This window comes from Gracilinanus agilis, chromosome 6 (genome assembly GCF_016433145.1).
Source record: "Gracilinanus agilis isolate LMUSP501 chromosome 6, AgileGrace, whole genome shotgun sequence".
In the NCBI taxonomy this organism is placed as follows: domain Eukaryota; kingdom Metazoa; phylum Chordata; class Mammalia; order Didelphimorphia; family Didelphidae; genus Gracilinanus; species Gracilinanus agilis.
The window spans coordinates 281,054,832-281,071,630 of NC_058135.1; positions in this window are offsets into that span (position 1 = coordinate 281,054,832).

A 16,799-nucleotide genomic window follows, 5' to 3' on the forward strand; every position below is an offset into this window, starting at 1 on the left:
ATTTTCTCAGTTTCCTCAATTACAAAGAGGGAAAAATAACAGCAAATATTTTGCAACACTGCTGTGAGAAGAGATAAGATATTTGTTTAGAGTTTAGTACAGTGCCTGGTATATAGTCTGAACTTTAGAAATGTTTAATTTTTCCCTCTCCTCCACATAACTTTTGTCTTAGCAATTACTTGTCACCAGCCACTCTCAGCAGGTACTATTTGTCATTATCCCCAGTCACATCCCAACTACTGTACTTGACACCTCTCCACCATCCACATCCTTTCATTTTCCAATTTTTTTCCCACTACAAAGAGTGCAACTATGAATATTTTTGTACAAACATTTTTCATTATTATCTCTTTGCTGTACAAATCCAATAGTGGTGTTACTGTCTGAGATTTCTTGGTCATACACACATACTTACTTTGATTTGAGAGCATAATGTAACCATAAAGAACTAAATGATAGGTATAGGAATTTCTAACCCTAAGTCAGATGATTGTTTAGAGCACATTTTGACATAAGTAATTCAAGAAACAGACTAAAAAACTGATCAGTGTTTCAAAAGAGCTTGGCTTCTGGGAATAGACTACAGTACTTGGAAAGTTTTGCTTCTTGTAGAAAGAAAAGCAGTTTTATCCCAGTCTGGTGATATATAATTTTTATGGTCTTATCTTCCCCAACCCACTTCAATTAGATTGTAAACTCCTTAAATTAGAAATTTCATATCATTTTGTAGGAACATAGATTAAGAGCTGTTAGAGATGTAGAATGTTCTTTAGGCCAGTACCCTCATTTTTAGATAGGGGAGAACTGAGACACAAGAACTAAACTGACTTGCTAAAGAAAATAACAATTTTACTATAAATTACAACATTTTTGGTGACAATTTGGCATCAAAGTAGACCTTTTGAAATGGGAATTACGTTTGTTTCATTCATTTTATAAAACTGAATCATCATATATCATATTTCCTGTAAAAATCTTTGTGATTCTTGGATTAGAAAGTGTTCTAAAAAATCAGAAGCAGTAGAATCATTTCCTACCTAAAATCTAATTTTAGTGCTCCCTTAGTGCTCCCCTTATTCCCTTTATAATGTTCCTCCAATTGGATTAGATTGAATTGAATCAATTTAAGGCCTTTTCAGAAAATATTAGCAAAAGTAATAGCAATTGGAAGGTTGCACCAATTCTGTCACCATCAGCTGTCTCTCTGAATATGGTCCAGTAGTACAACAATTAGCTTTCTTCCCACCATCCCTCTTTTTGCTTTTAAAGCAGGAGGTCCAGCAAAATGTAGGTTGATTTTCTCTTTATGCAGCTATATGATGTAGGAAGGCTTTAGATTCATTCTTTTTTTTTAATTTTTTTAAACCCTTAACTTCTATGTATTGGCTCCTAGGTGGAAGAGTGGTAAGGGTGGGCAATGGGGGTCAAGTGACTTGCCCAGGGTCACACAAGATTCATTCTTGAAACTACCACCTAAGCGGGACAGCACAGGTAAGAGAGAGGTCAGTCTTCCTGTCTTACTTTTATTTTCATAAATCATAAAACTTATCTGAAAAGGAAATGGGCTTTATTCCTTTTATATCAGTGATTATAAAACAAGGAATCACATATAGCATAGTAACTGTAACTATAGCTTTATAAAGAGTTATACCCAGATAATAAACTAGATGTATATAGCATATCAATTATAACAATATAATAGTAACCATTGTAGTAGAGAAGATAGATATAGGGTGGTATATTAGAATATTATAGCTACCAATAAAATTAAGATCTTCTATTATCAGCTTTGAATGTTAAATGCACAGATTGACTAAATTCTGATCCCTGATAAAGACAACAGAAACAATCACTGATTATCACAAAGACAAGACAATATTTGCTTTTGTGAAGTATTTGTATTCACTCTTAGATTCCTCAGTTTATAGCCCAGAGAGGAATCTTTGGTTTATTTTTAAATTTCCTCCAGATTGTGTCTGATTATGTCTGTCTATTATTTGTGTTATCAATTAGAGATGACTCAAAATTAGATCCTGATCAAATCCCTTCCCATATTTTCTGTTGTTGGTTTTTTTTCAAATAGCAATGATGAATGGTGCTTGTGCTGTACCATGGACCATACATTCTAGAGACTAAGACACTTAACATAAGTGCTGATCTTTGTAAATCTTTCTGATGTCCGAAGAAGAAGTCTTAATTGGTGCTAAATCACCAGAAGGACAAGGAAAAATGGGGCTGACTGTCTTAACCCATTAATTAGAATTTAACTCTCTTAGCAAATATTTTCTAAACATAACATAGTCTGTACATTTGGTTTTATTAATCAAAGTTAACTGACTGCCAAAAGCCTGTAAAAGACTATTTTATATCTAACCAAAGTCTTTGCCGATGGCTATCTATCCATGGTGAGATTCCAGTTCTAAGCTCCCACAATTAAAGTTGGACCTTCCTCTCAGAATGAGGGCTCAGATTTTTTTTTAATTTCATACATATAGGAAGCCATAGATCCTTAGTACTCAGCTTCAAAAACTGACCCAGAGATTCAGCATCTCAGTGATCCTTTTATCTCTCAGACTTTTCCCCAGAATAGAAAGATAGGGAGGAGATAGCTGGGTCATTCTGTGGATAGAAAACCAGGCCTACAAGTGAGAGATCCTGAGTTCAGATCTAGCCTCAGGTATTTCCAAGCCATGTGACCCTGGACAAGCTACTTAACCTCAGTTGCCTAGCCCTTACCACTCTTCTGCCTTGAAACCAATATTTAGTATTGTTAGGGTTCTAATGGGTGGCCACCAAAGGAACACACGAGACAATGCAGTCAAAGCAGGAGAAAACTTTATTACCAATGCGCATTTGGGGAACTCAGCAAGAGAGTCCCAAGTGGTGCATTTAGAGGAGGGAATATATACGTTCTAGGGGCCAGGATACAGGTGCAGGTGCCTTGGAGACTGGCAATGGCCAGACATTCCTTAGTGGTGTTATGTAGAGATGGATTCATGGAATCCCTGCAAAGATACAGGGACAGCCTCACCCAGAATTCCAGGGGACCCCCCTGGAGAACTTTGGGTGAGGGGGCAGTTGAGAGGAGTTGGCAGTTGCTTTGTGGGGGTTGAAGTGAGCAGACAGACTGCTTATTACTCCAGACTTGGGGGAATCACCTGAGTGGCTATTGTGGCATAAGCCAGTGTGGTTTCTACACAAGCGTTAGCCTGTTTAATAGGGTTGATCTTTATCAACTTCAATACAACAAATATTTAGTGATTAGAGAGTAAAAATATTCATTAATAGCAAGAGAGCCAGTTTTAGTTAAGTGCCTTCATCCTCTCCTGTGGGGGGGAAGGGCAGCTTCAACCTAATAGATCAGGGTCACCTTTCTTTATTCAAATACCTTCATTAACTACTCTAGTTTTCCTTTTTACTTCTTAATATAACCTTTACCTTCAATATCTGTGCCTGGAAATTATTTGGGGAATACTCACAACTCAGTCTGGACATCTAGTTTGAATCCTGTCTGCTGCCAGTTTTAAGAAGATCATTTATCTTTGTCCTCATCAGTTAGATAGCTAGCTTCTACTTATTCCTCTATCAGACCTGTGAGGAATATAAATTAAAGAAAGGGAACATCATTGGGGTTCAGCCATAACAGAAACTTACCAGAAGAATCTTAGCCAGTCTCCATCTTCCAACTGAAAACAGCAACTGTTTAGGGGGGGAGGGGTTTGAGATCCAGGAGTGTCTAACCTCCTCCTTTCTCACTGAAGCCTGTAAATCAGTGTTTGTGACTTGAAGGTCTATTGACCTTGACACATTTATCTGCTTCTCCAAATTATCTGTTATTATCATCATAACAGTGGAAGTGTTGGGTGTTGATATCTCCAGGTACTGTGGAAACCTTAATGTTCAGGGTTCGGGGTTAGGAGTTAGGACTACTCTGTCCAGGGAGGAATGGTGCTGTCAGGCCATGAACTATAAGTTCCAAATAATCACCTTGCTCGACAGAGCGTAGTGCTATCAAGCTATGAGTTATGAGTCTCTGATTTCTGGCTACTACAGTATCAATTCTAAGAAAGAAGGTAAAGGTTTTTAAAAAAATAAAGGGAGAAGTGAAGGTTTCTGAATCCTAAATACTTTATTCTCCTCATGATCCAGGCTGAGCAACAAGGCTGAGCTGGACATTGGCTGAGGTCTTGAATGGGATATTCTTCATCTTATCGAGAGTAAATTTTGTAATGACTGAAACCAGATCATCAGACACCCTGAACAGTATCTTTCCCCTCCTCCCATTTTTTCTTTTACCTTTCCCTCATGCACTCCTTCTCCTTCAAGAGAGAAATTGTATGAAGAATTCTAACAAGTTTGCATTTTGATACACTTGAGATATTTTGACTGAAAGGGTGTTGTTAAAATAATGACAATGACCCAGGACTTTTTAGACCTTGACCTTTTTTATTTGTAAATAGACAAATGCCATGATTTAAACAAACACTTTATAGGATTTTAATTAATTTCCAACACTCCAAGAATTATATTTTTGCGAAGTTTTTAATAATCACTTGAAGTAAAAGGAATAAAAGGAAATAGAAGTAAAAAAACTTCTATTATTTAACAAAATTAAGACCACGTGACTAAGTTCTCCTTGCCTGTTAAAAAGCCCACTCCACCAAAGCCGCAACAGGAAGGCAAGGCAGAGAGAGGTGGGGCTATACAAAATTTATATCCTCCCTACATCAGCATGTGATGTGAGGAGAGTGGGGTGCTGGGAATTGTAGTTTTTAGGGTAACAGATTCTAATTATACAAGTTCAATCTACACTTGTCCCCTCCTAGTTATCATCATCACCTTGTTCGTCTTAGAAAACTTCCACTAACCCCTCACTACAGAATACAGCAAATACATTTAGTTCATGTCATCAATCCTGCCCAGATCAAATGCTTGTTCCTCTACTCTATTGCAGACAACAAATGGCCAGCCCTACAAAAATAATGGAAATATTTAGCATAAGAGTATCTGGAAAACACTGCTAACTGTGTTGAGCAAGTTACTTGCTCTTTAGGTCTCAGTTTCTTTCTTTTAAAATGGAGAAGTTGGACTTGATTACCAATTGGGTCATTTCCAGCTCTAAATCTATGACTTCATGACCATGAAGATGACCATATAAGATCCTGTTTTGCCAATAAGATGCTTTATAAAAGTAGTAATGACCTCACTGTAATTGGTCTGCTCTGGGGGTACAAGGGTCTCATTTTCATCCCTCAGTTTTGATCTAGTCAATACAAAGACAATGTTACCAACTCGAGATCATCCAGTCCAACACCTTCATTTTACAGTGTAAATAAATGAGGCAGGCCTAGAAAGGAGAAATCATTTGCCCAAAGCCACAGAGGTAGCAAGTGGAAGAATCAGGTTCTCTCTAACTCTAAATTCAGAGTTCCATCCCCTAAAGGCACAGCCTTCATTTCTGGTTCATTTTGAGTTATGGATAAGGGGAGGAGAAGAGCCAGTGTGGTGAGAAAAGGAGAGGAGGGACAAGACGATTATTGGGTAATTCTGCTGAAAGGGAGGAAAAGGTAGGTTTTGCAAAGATTGATTAAAAGCCTAATGATCATGACAGGAATAGGAGGGGATGAGGAGATGATATGTATATGAATAGGAAGTTCCCTCAAAGTGATTCAAGAAAAGATTTGCTAAAGGGGAAATTGCCTAATGTAGAGGGCTCAGAACCTTTTCTTCATGTCTGAAACCTTGTTTCCCTTTAGAAGCTTCAAGGAGGAAAATTTTGATTCAGTGCTGAGCCAAGATGAAAATCTATGTTGGGTTCAAATTTCCTTTTAGGCCATGTGAGAGGGAGGAAGAAGCATGTGTTGAATACCAGTGTGGAATGCCTAAATGAATTCACTAGTAGAAGGGGGAAAAGAAGATGGTGGAGGCCATCTCTAATCTGATATGAAGGTGGTCTGGAAACAGAACAGACAAAGCTTATATCTGACAGATGGATTTTGGTAAGACCTAGTATTTTAACATGTAGCCTGACACCCTATACTTATACGACCACCAAGCCTAGCCTCTATGCCACCTTCCCTATGAGAAAAATTAAACTCATTTGCTTTTTTATTAATATTTTATTGTTTATTAAAGGCCTCATGTTAAAGATGACAGCACTGTACCCTGTTCACAGAGCTTGATGGCAGCATTATCAAGGCCTTCTGGCCAAAGAGTATTCTACCTCTTCATCAACTCAATGGCCATCCCCTCTCTGAGTCCCTGACTCAATCCTAGGTTCATAAATATTGCTCCATCCAGAAAGTAAATGCTAAAGCACATTATACTTGGGTCCACTCCTGAAACAGAATAGACAAGAAGACAGCAAGAGAAGCACCGAGCCTGAAGGAATCCAGACCAAATTCTATTCTCCTTGGAGTTCAAGTCAACTGAATCCATATTCTCCTAAAGGAAAAGAGCCATGACTGGTCCATCTCCTGATAGTGGAGCATGCATAAGGAATCAGAATCCCTATAGGAGCGAGGCTAGATTAGACTATGAAAGATTTCCCTTCTCTCCTCACTAGACTTGTCTGAGAGAGAAGGAGAATGCTTCCTGAAGAGGGGGATTAATTAGGGGTGGGGGACAGCTCTCCTGGGACACTCACTGGGTTAAAACCATTTGATACCTCAATAAGAGAGAGATTCTCTCTAGTCACCTTGGGGAGAATGAGGGGAGCACCAGGAGAGACCCAGAAAAATGGGTAGATAGTCCCAGAGAAAGAGCAATTGGGAAAGGTGTAAATGTGGGCTCTGTCTGTAACATTGTAAAATGAAACTTCTTTGACCTCACAGTCCAGAAAAACTCCAACTCGACTAAAGGATGTTGTCAGAGAGAGGGAGGTCACAGGGCTGCTCAGAGCCTCATAGCGGTTCTTATAAAGCCTCATTGTCCAAAAGCCTTCTTCTGGGGAGAGGGCAAGCCAGCCTTTCTTGCTCACTGCTTCCCTACAAATTCCCAGTGTCCATGCAGCCCCAGTTCCCACTTCCACTTCCCAGTAATATCTTCCAGAGGTGAAGCCCTTACTGCCCATCACACAGGGCCGAGAATCAAATCGTTGATTGGTCTTAGGGGCATCCTGTTCAGCATCCCCATGGGTCACCTGTCTCTGGTCCTCAGACACAATCAGGATGGGATGAGCCGTGGCTGGGTCCAAAATTACATCAACTATAAAGAGAGATACAGCAGTGAATCTTGGGAGTCTGGAAACTACCCTCCAGAACTCTAGAGTTAATCAGTCTCACAGCCACCCCAAGCCACCCTCAGTCCTACCCACTTCCTTACAAACATCTAGTTCTTGGGTAGCTCTCCAAAGTCATTGATTAGGATTACCCATAAACCCCTATGCCATAGCTATCATGGAAATTAGGGAGAGTTGACAAAGCCTAGCGATTAAAATTGTCTGCCATACAGTCTGAGGTTCTAAGGGTTCTGAGAATTTTTACTAGAACCTTCTTTGAGATATTTCAGCATCATGAATTTCAATTCAACAAGTATATCTCAAGTACCTGCTATGTGCCAGGCACTAAGGCATGTCCTGAGGATATAAAAACAAAAGTGAACTGGTCCATGCCCTGGAGGAATTTATATTCGACTTGGAGAAAACATCATAAATGACAGTTCTGCCCTAGTCTTCACTCCAAAGTCAGCTTCAAAAGAAATTGATTGAATTCAAACTGGCCCAGCTATTTGGAAAGTGACCATTTTTGCTCCTTTTGTTTGAATGAACTCTGTTGGATCTTGTAAAAGTTATCCAACAATGAGTCAGGTAAAACTGACCCATATCTGCAGCGCCCAGCAAAGAGATCCCAAAACAGATAAAGAGCTCATCTGGCCTTGGGAAGATTAAAACAATGGCCTGAGCAGGTTTTCCCTTCCAAATATATAATTTTCAAAGCATGGGGTCAGAATCCGCAGAAAAAGCCACTTACTGTTACCTCAGGCATGTACAAACCAGACCAAAAGAAAATGTCCTTTCCTTCTCCTGAGTGCCTCACCTGCATGTTTCCGGGCCCTTCTCCACCCTAAAAATAGAAATCCTGTTCAGTTTTGTCTTCTGAGACTACTGGGAAAACCTGCCACACCATACCTCTGGGGCCCAGATTCCAGGAGCTCCCATAAGCAGGTCTGAAAGAGAAACAAAGCCAAGCTCACACTGGTTAGGTCAAGGGGTAGAATGGTAACAAGAGGAGGAAATTTTACTTCCACCCTCCATTCTTTCCTCTACAAGAGATATGGGAAACTAATTATTTCTTTTTCTCCTCCAAAAATTTTGAGGATATTCTGCTAGAAAAATGGCTATGAACTTAATGATTGGTGACCTTTGGCTCCAGAGTGATTATAACAATAGATGGCCAATGGGAGAAAGGCAAACAGATGTTCCCCTTCGTCTGTGCACCACATAGTTAATGTTCACTGTCAATTCAACTCAGTGAACATTAATTAAGCACCTACTGTGTACTCCTTAATCTTAGTGCATTCTCTTTGAGACTAACCTCAATTTATCCTTTATATAAATTGTACATAATCATTTGCACATTATCTGTCCCATTAGATTGTAAGTTCCTTGAGGGGTTTTTGTCTTTCTTTTCATCTCTGGAGTTTAGCACAGTGCCTGGCACGTAGTAGGTGCTTAAAAATATTAGTTGGCCACCTAACTGCCAGGCACAAGACATCCAGGTGATATAATGAATAGAGTGTTAGACTCAGTATTGAACAACCAAGTGGACAGTGTGTGTACTGTGGACAGAGTGCTGTACTTGGAGACAGGAAGATCTGAGTTCAAATCAGGTCTCAGATGCTCATTACTGGTATAATTGGGAAAGTCATCAAACTTCTCTCAACTTCAGTTACTGCCTTGGGGTTTTTGTGAAGATCAAGTGAAGTAACACTTGTAAAACATTTAACAAACTTTAAGTCATTATTGTCAGCAAGACCTGAATTCAAATCCTCCATCAGATATTTACTAGCTTTGTAACTGTGGGTGAGACACATAATCTCTCTCTGCCCCTCTTTTTCTCTCTGTAAAATAAGGGAATGGGACTCAATACCTTCTCACGTCCCCTTCAGTTCTAAATTTATGAGCTTATAAGCTTCTGTTCTTCTGCAGAAACTTACATAAGTATCAGAAAATACTCAGAAACCATAACCTAGAAACACCCATAGAAACCACATGAACTAACTCTTCCTTTTTCAGGGGAGGCAAACGAAGTCCAGAGATATAGTGACTCATCCAAAATCACACAGCAAGTCAATGACAAAATTGGGTCTGCAAGACAGTTGTTCAAACTCTAAGTCAACTGTTATTTTCTTTATACCACCCTGTTTTTCAAAACTTTTGTTTTGTGAATAGGCATTTTGCATTTCACTTCTAAATTCCATCTACTCCCAATAGGTTGGTCCCTCTGTTTTTATTTGGAAGAAACATCAGACCTCTTAGCTAGCATTTAACTTTAAACTTTATTAGAAATCCTTTCCTAAAATTTCCAAAGTATTTTCATCTCATTCACCCATTCAGCATCATTGACAGATAGAGGGGGCAGAAAATAGTTGATTGTAAAGATTTATATGAGAATCAGCTGAGACAAATAGAAGGTAAACAGCTTGCTAAAGTCACTCAATAGATAACAGCCAGAGCCAAGGCCAGAACTCAGGAATTTTAGATGATATCTAAGGATGTTAATCTGCCTGGTGAAGAAGTGAAAAGTTTGTAGTAGGTAAGGAGCTCTCCAAGGTAGATGTCAGATCACAGAAGCACACAAAAGAGTGTTATATCAGGGAAAAGTCCATTCAGAGAATGGAGTTCTTCTTCCTCATATTATCGACTAGGAAATCAGGGGCCAAGGAAGGGGACCAATTTGCCCAAAGTCTCACACTCAAAACTCACCTGCATCTGTGCTGACTTTTTTGGACTCTGCAATTAAACAGATATGAAAGTGAGATGCTGGTGACACGATTCCAAAAGAATCAACTTTACCAATAGAGAAAACTTACCATTTTCTTCTTTAAGAGCCACTGGGAAGGGAATGGGAGGGGAAACAGACAAAAAATAAAATTTAATTGCACATGGAACTTTGAACTTAGGACATCTCTACGGCCCTCTCTTCTTAAGGGGCATTATCTATATTGTCACTATTCCCACTACTAAAATAAGGATATATTATGTTTGTTCTTTTCTTCACCAGCACCTCCCAGAATTTAAGAAACAATGGACACCAATGCTTTTAGACCAACCAAAAAAGGATTCCTGTCTCTACAAGAGCTCCATATTAAGGCTATGAATACATGTAGGGTTGGGTAATCAGAGAAAAATAGGGATCATTGGTATCAAAATCAGGAGAAAAACCTGTTAAACTAGCCCCAATTCTGTAATTAAAATCTTAACTCCTAACTCAACTCATTCTCTTCACTGCTCTCTACCTTACCACCACTGTCTTGCCAACTTCAGGATGACTCTGTCTTGAGGCCTGCTCACTGATTAGTCGATCTCTGTTCAGGATCATCATTTCTTGAGAAGCCCTTAGCACACTAATCACTTTACCCCTGGCTCGATTCACTCTCTGGATTGTCTCCACTCCCTATGTTTTATGTCTGGTCTTACCCCATTAGAATGTAAACTTCTTGATAACAGACAGGGACAACCTTGTTTTCTTGAATTTGAATCCTGAACTCTTAGCCCAATGCCTGGGAAATAAGAAGTGCTGGATAAATGCTTCTCTAAGCACCCTACAACTAAGCCAATATTTTACTTTGGTCAAGTCAGTTCATATCCTGGACCTCATGTTCCTCATCTACAAAATGGGTAGACTAAGTTAGATGCTCTCTACATTCCTCCCAAATCCAAACTGCTCTATAGAGCATACTGATGAATTGGTTTACCTCTGACTGGAAACACTAGTTTTCATTCTAACACTAACAATTATCTAACAAAAGCCCAATCATTTGACCTCTATGAGCCTTAGTTTTCTCATCTGTGAAAAGGAGGCTTGGACCAAATAAGTGAGGCCCCTTTAAAAAACTTACTATTCTGGGGGACAGCTGGGTAGCTCAGATGATTGAGAGCCAGGCCTAGAGACAGAAGGTCCCAGGTTCAAATCTGGCCTCAGACACTTCCTAGCTGGGTGACCCTGGGCAAGTCACTTGACGACCCCCTTTGCCTAGCCCTTGACATTCTTCTGCCTTATAACACACAGTATTGATTCCAAGATGGAAGGTAAAGGTTTAAAAAACCCTACTATTCTGCATTTACCTTCCATGGTTACTGTGAGAATCAAGTGAGATCATAATCGTAAAGCACATAGCTCAATGTCTAGCACATTGTTGGCACCTAATAACTGTTTTTTTCCTCCCAATGGTATTATAGGTCTCATTTTAAAAATCACAGATATTCTACCTTAAGCATGCTCCAAATATTTAGAACAACAGCTTCATCATTAGCTTTATACATTGAAGAACTCAAAACAAGTAGGTCAGTATTGCCTGAGGAAGCAGCTATGAATGAATGAATGACTCATTTAAGCTGAAAACTAAAAGAACATTTCAATCATTGAGAAACATATGGTTCGATCCCCACCCAAACTACTTAGTTTCCCATAGAAAGCTACTAAGTCTAATGGCTAGACTCTAAGGCTACCCCTGGTCAGGTGTCTCACAAATGCCACTGATTACAATAGGGTAAATCCATTACAGAGTACAGATGGTTCAACACAATCCCTCTCCACTTCTGAAGATAAAGAGGCAGACAGAATGTCTCAAAGAAATTGGCCTACTAAAGATGGATCCATTGTTATTACCCATCCCAGGAAAATGAAAATCATAGATTTTTTACCTTCCTCTTCTTTAACTTGAGATTGATTTTCTGGAGGAAGAAACAGAAAATGTGGAATTATATCTTCTCATATCTAAAAACAGTAATCACTCAATGCAGTCCAGATAAAGAAATCTGTTTCCTCCCTACCTAGGTTCTCTTTTCTCTACTTTTGCCTTTCCTGAAAAGTTACTTTACATATACTCTGTATCTTTTTCTTATGTTTAAATATTCATTTCCCCAACAGAATGTAAGCTCCTTGAAGGCAGGCTTTCTTGTGTTTGTATTTGTACCCACCCCGACACCCCCTCACCTAAATCTGTGTCTGGTCTGTAATAGGCACTTACAAAATATTTGTTGAATTAATAAATGAATGAAATATCATTGGGGAGTTACTTAACTCACTTTCAGAATCTATGTTGTCTCTTCTGTCTATTGAAATATCTTTCTCTTCATCCATTTTCCTCCTTATTCTCTGTGGAGCTTATTAAACTAATTCCTCAGAGAAGCTGGACACGTTTCTATGATGCTAGGCAATTGTGTAGTTTCCATCAGTCAAGAGACTAGAGTAGAACAATTAGACTTCTTAGTTTTTCTTTGGAGCATACTATATTCTGCATAATCCTCTACTTGATTTGCACCCCATCATTTTTAATACATTGACCCCTAAATTAACTCATGCTTATTTTGTATATATCTTACATATGTTCTTATTGGTCTCCCCCCACCTAAAGGCAATTAGTTCTTCAACAACATGGTGCACAGTAATGGTTATATAAAAGGTATTTAATAAATGTTTGTTGGTTGATTACATGGGAAATGGGTAGAAGGTTGCCCCTAGAAGATTTGTGATATTTTATGATAAAAGATAGAAAGAACTGGGATATTGATCTGAAAATGTGGGTTCCAAACTTATCTTTCCTACTTACTCCCTGTGAAGCCTTGGGCAAGTCACTTCACCTCTATGAAACTCAGAGGATAAAATTAAGTGCTTGGACAAGTGTCAGAGGATCTTTCTTTTCTTTTTTATTTAAACTGAAAACTGAAAGAACTTTTTCATCATAAAGAACTATATAACATGGGGGTAGCTGGGTGGCTTAGTGGATTAGAGAGCCAGGTCTAGAGACAGGAGGTCCTAGGTTCAAATCTGGCCTCAGACACTTTCTAACTGTGTAACCCTGAGCAAGTCACTTAACCCCCATTGCCTAGCCCTTACCACTCTTCTGCCTTGTAAGGGTTTTAAAACAACAACTATATAATGTGATCTTCAGTTAGTTTCACTAGATAGTGGGAAAGATACTGGAATAGTTTGCCATTTACTTCTCCAGCTAATTTTACAGATGAGCAAATGAAACCAAGTGGATAAATTGACTTGCCCAGGGTCACACAGCCAATAAGGGTTTCAGGCCAGTTCCAAACCTGGCAGTCTATCCACTAGCTCAGGGGTCTGCAACCTTTTTGGCCGGGAGAGCCATAAACGCCACATTTTTAAAATGTAATTTCGTGAGAGCCGTACAGTGCTCACAGTGCCACTCCTGTAACAGCGCCTGAAAAAAAATGGACTTTACGGCTCCTGCAGAAAGAGCCATACTTTGCCGACCCCTGCTTAGTGGGTGACTTAGCTAGTGACTAGCTACTTCCTTAGTAGCTTCCTTATTAGGAGTATAGTAAGGCATTAAATGGAAGTAAATCTTGGTCATCTGTTCCCTCCTAAAGAGCAGTAGACACTGGGCATCTACTACTTCCTTCCACGTGGGCTAGAATAATCTGGGGTCTCCCTGGGTGCTCATAGCTTCTGACTGAGATCATCAGCATCTCTGCTGGCTTTCAGCTTCAAGACCATCTCAACAGCTCCCCCTTGTGGCCATTTCCCAATCATACCTCTGGTGCAGCAGCTCTTCCTGATGAAATAAATGCTCCCCAGAATGAAGAGTCCCAGGATTGGGAGACCAACTGCCAAAGCAACGATCCAGGCACATTTCCTTAAGAAAAAGGATACTGAAACACAAAGGCTCAGAGTCAGCACACCAATAAGCACTTCAAATTTGGGGAGTTCCTGACTCTTAAAAAGACTTTGTTATCATGTCTGTAAAGTCCTCGCAACTAAGAAAGCATTTCCCTTACAAGAATTCCTCTAGGTGTCATTATCGTCACTCTGCAGAGAGGGAAACTGAGACTCAGAGAGAGATTCTGTGACTTGTGTGACATCACCCAGCTAAATTAATGATGGAGTGGGGACCCAAACCCAGCCTCCAGACTTAGGATGTCGAAGGACAGTTCTCTCAAAGACAAACTCAAACTAAAATATTTGAATGATGAAATTGCCTTGTAGCAACCTTAAGCAGTGTGACTCTGTGGAAAGAGCATTGCCTTTGTGGACAAAAAGGAAGAAGATGGTACTCATAAATAGGGAAATGGCTGAAGAAATTATGTTATATCAGTGATGAAATATATTTACATTCTAAGAAAGGATGAGAGGGATGGATTCAGAGAAATCTGGAAAGATTTCTATGAACTTGTGCAGAGGAAAGTGAACAAAACCAAGAGAACAGTTTATATAATTACCATAACATTATATTATAAAGACAGCTATGAAAGACTTAAGAACTATGATCAGTGCAATGACCAACCATGTTTCTGGAACACTGATGATCCTCACCTCTTGGTAAATATGATGAGTAGCACAATATGATGATGAGCACTACAGTATAAGACACATGTTTTTGACTTGGCCAATGTGTGGGATTGTTTTGTTAACTTTGGTTGTTTCTTATAAGGAAGAGACTATTTTTTATTGGAATGGGGATTTAGCTAAGGTGGTGGGGCAACAGAACAATATTTTGAAAAACTAGAAAAAAGAAAAAAATTCATAAATATTTTAAATAAAGAAGAGATGCAAAGGATGTTTAGAAGAGGACAAAACAATCAGAGTCATGTAGGAAATGTCATATTAAAGTTAAGCTATACTAATATATGGATATATATGTACATATATTTCATAGATTCATCATGTCATATATAATCCTCTTTTTCTGTACTTTTTTGAATATGGAAATGTTTGTGCTTGTTGATGTTTATCAAATTCTTTTTAAAAATTTTGTGTAAAAAAAGTAAAATTAAAACGGGCTGAATTAAAACCCAAATGTTGATTGAATTAATTTAGAATAAGCAAGGTGAGTGAGTTCCCAAGGTATTTTCAATCTTTTTATCCCTAGCATTTAGCATAGTACCTGGAACATAAGTAAGAAAGGATGAGTATTTGAAAGGCAACAAGATATGATTATTAATAATAATAACATCTATATAATACCTGCCAATGCCAGATACCATGCTAAATGCTTTACAAATATTACCTCATTTGATCCTATCAACAACCCCTGCAGGTAGGTGCCATAATTATCCTCATTTTACATTGAAGAAATTGTGACAGTAGATTGAGAGTCAACCTCGGCATGTCAACCAGGAAGAACTGGGTTCAAGTTCTACTTCTGAACTATAATGACTACATGACCATAATCAAGTCAATTTACTGATTATTGCAGGCAATATTCGGAGTTTACACTGGAAAACAGATGCTAATATGCTCTGGATGAGGCAGTTTCCTTGCTCTATTATGGAGTTCTAGTCACCAACAGAATCAAAAAATAAGAAAAATGAATGGATAGATATCTCCTGGAACAGAAAATATTAATCAGACGAAATCTAGTCAAAAGAGGAAGTAAAATTATCTCTCTTTGGAAACATTATGATGGTTTTCTTGGAGTATCCTAGAGATTCAAAATTGTAACAATGAATTCAATAAAGAAGTGAGATAAAAATATTATGCATACAAAAGTCATCATCCTTTCCGTAGAGTAAAGTCCAGCAGAAGATAGGAAAACATTTCTATTAAAAATTACTTTTATCAGTTGTGTTTAACTCTTCACAACCTCATTTGGAGTTTTCTGAGTAAAGATACTGGAGTGGTTTACCATCTCCTTCTCCAGTTCCTTTTACAGATGAGAAAACTGAGACAAATAGGGTTAAGTGACTTGCCAAGAGTCACACAAGAAGTAAGTGTCTGAGGTAAGATTTGAACTCAGGAAGATGAGTCTTCCTCACTCTAGGCCAAGCATTCTATCCACTTTGTCATGTAGCTGTTCAAAATTACTACAAAATACATAAAGTCCATGAACCTACCAATATTCAACCAGGTCTTATTTGAAAACTATTCCAAAACACTAGATAAAAATGGATGCCTTAAGTCACTAGATGAAAACTATATTTCTAAAGTTGTATTCCATAATAAAAAGGAAACCAACCTCTTGGAGGAGATTTTATTATCTTCTGCCCCCCAAAGAGAGGATGTTGAATGAAGCAAAACACATCTTCAGTGGAATTAGATTGAACTACTAGAGATGTTTCAATTTGGAAAAGATCTCCATCCTGAGACTGAGACTCTGACAGGGATGGCAAGTTCTCTCCCTGAATGTCTTTCCATCCCACTTGGGGCTTTGGGTACCATCCATTTGATTGACACAGCAGCAAAATTTCTCCATCCTTTAGAGGCTTCACCTGAATCTGAGGATCTGATCCCCAAGCTGGGAAAGAAAGACATAACAACAGTGTTTTAGTAATCACTCAAAAAGTATAGCAATACAAAGATAGGATAAACAACAAAAACTTGCTTCTTTACTGACCCTTTCTGCCTTCTCCTTTTAGTTCATTCCATACTTCTAGGCTTCCTCCTCACTAGTGCTCATTCATTCATTCAATAAACATTGACTACAAAGTTCTGTGATACACACTGTCACATGTTATATTCATAATCTGGGAAGTGATGATGCCACCCTGAATGACAGGGAAGGCAGTTGGAAGATACGGAATGTTCCCAGGTGTCGTGAGCAGGGGCAAATGTTGGTTGGCCCCATGATATAAATACCCCTGACAGCCACTTGGAAGAGGTCTCTCTGTG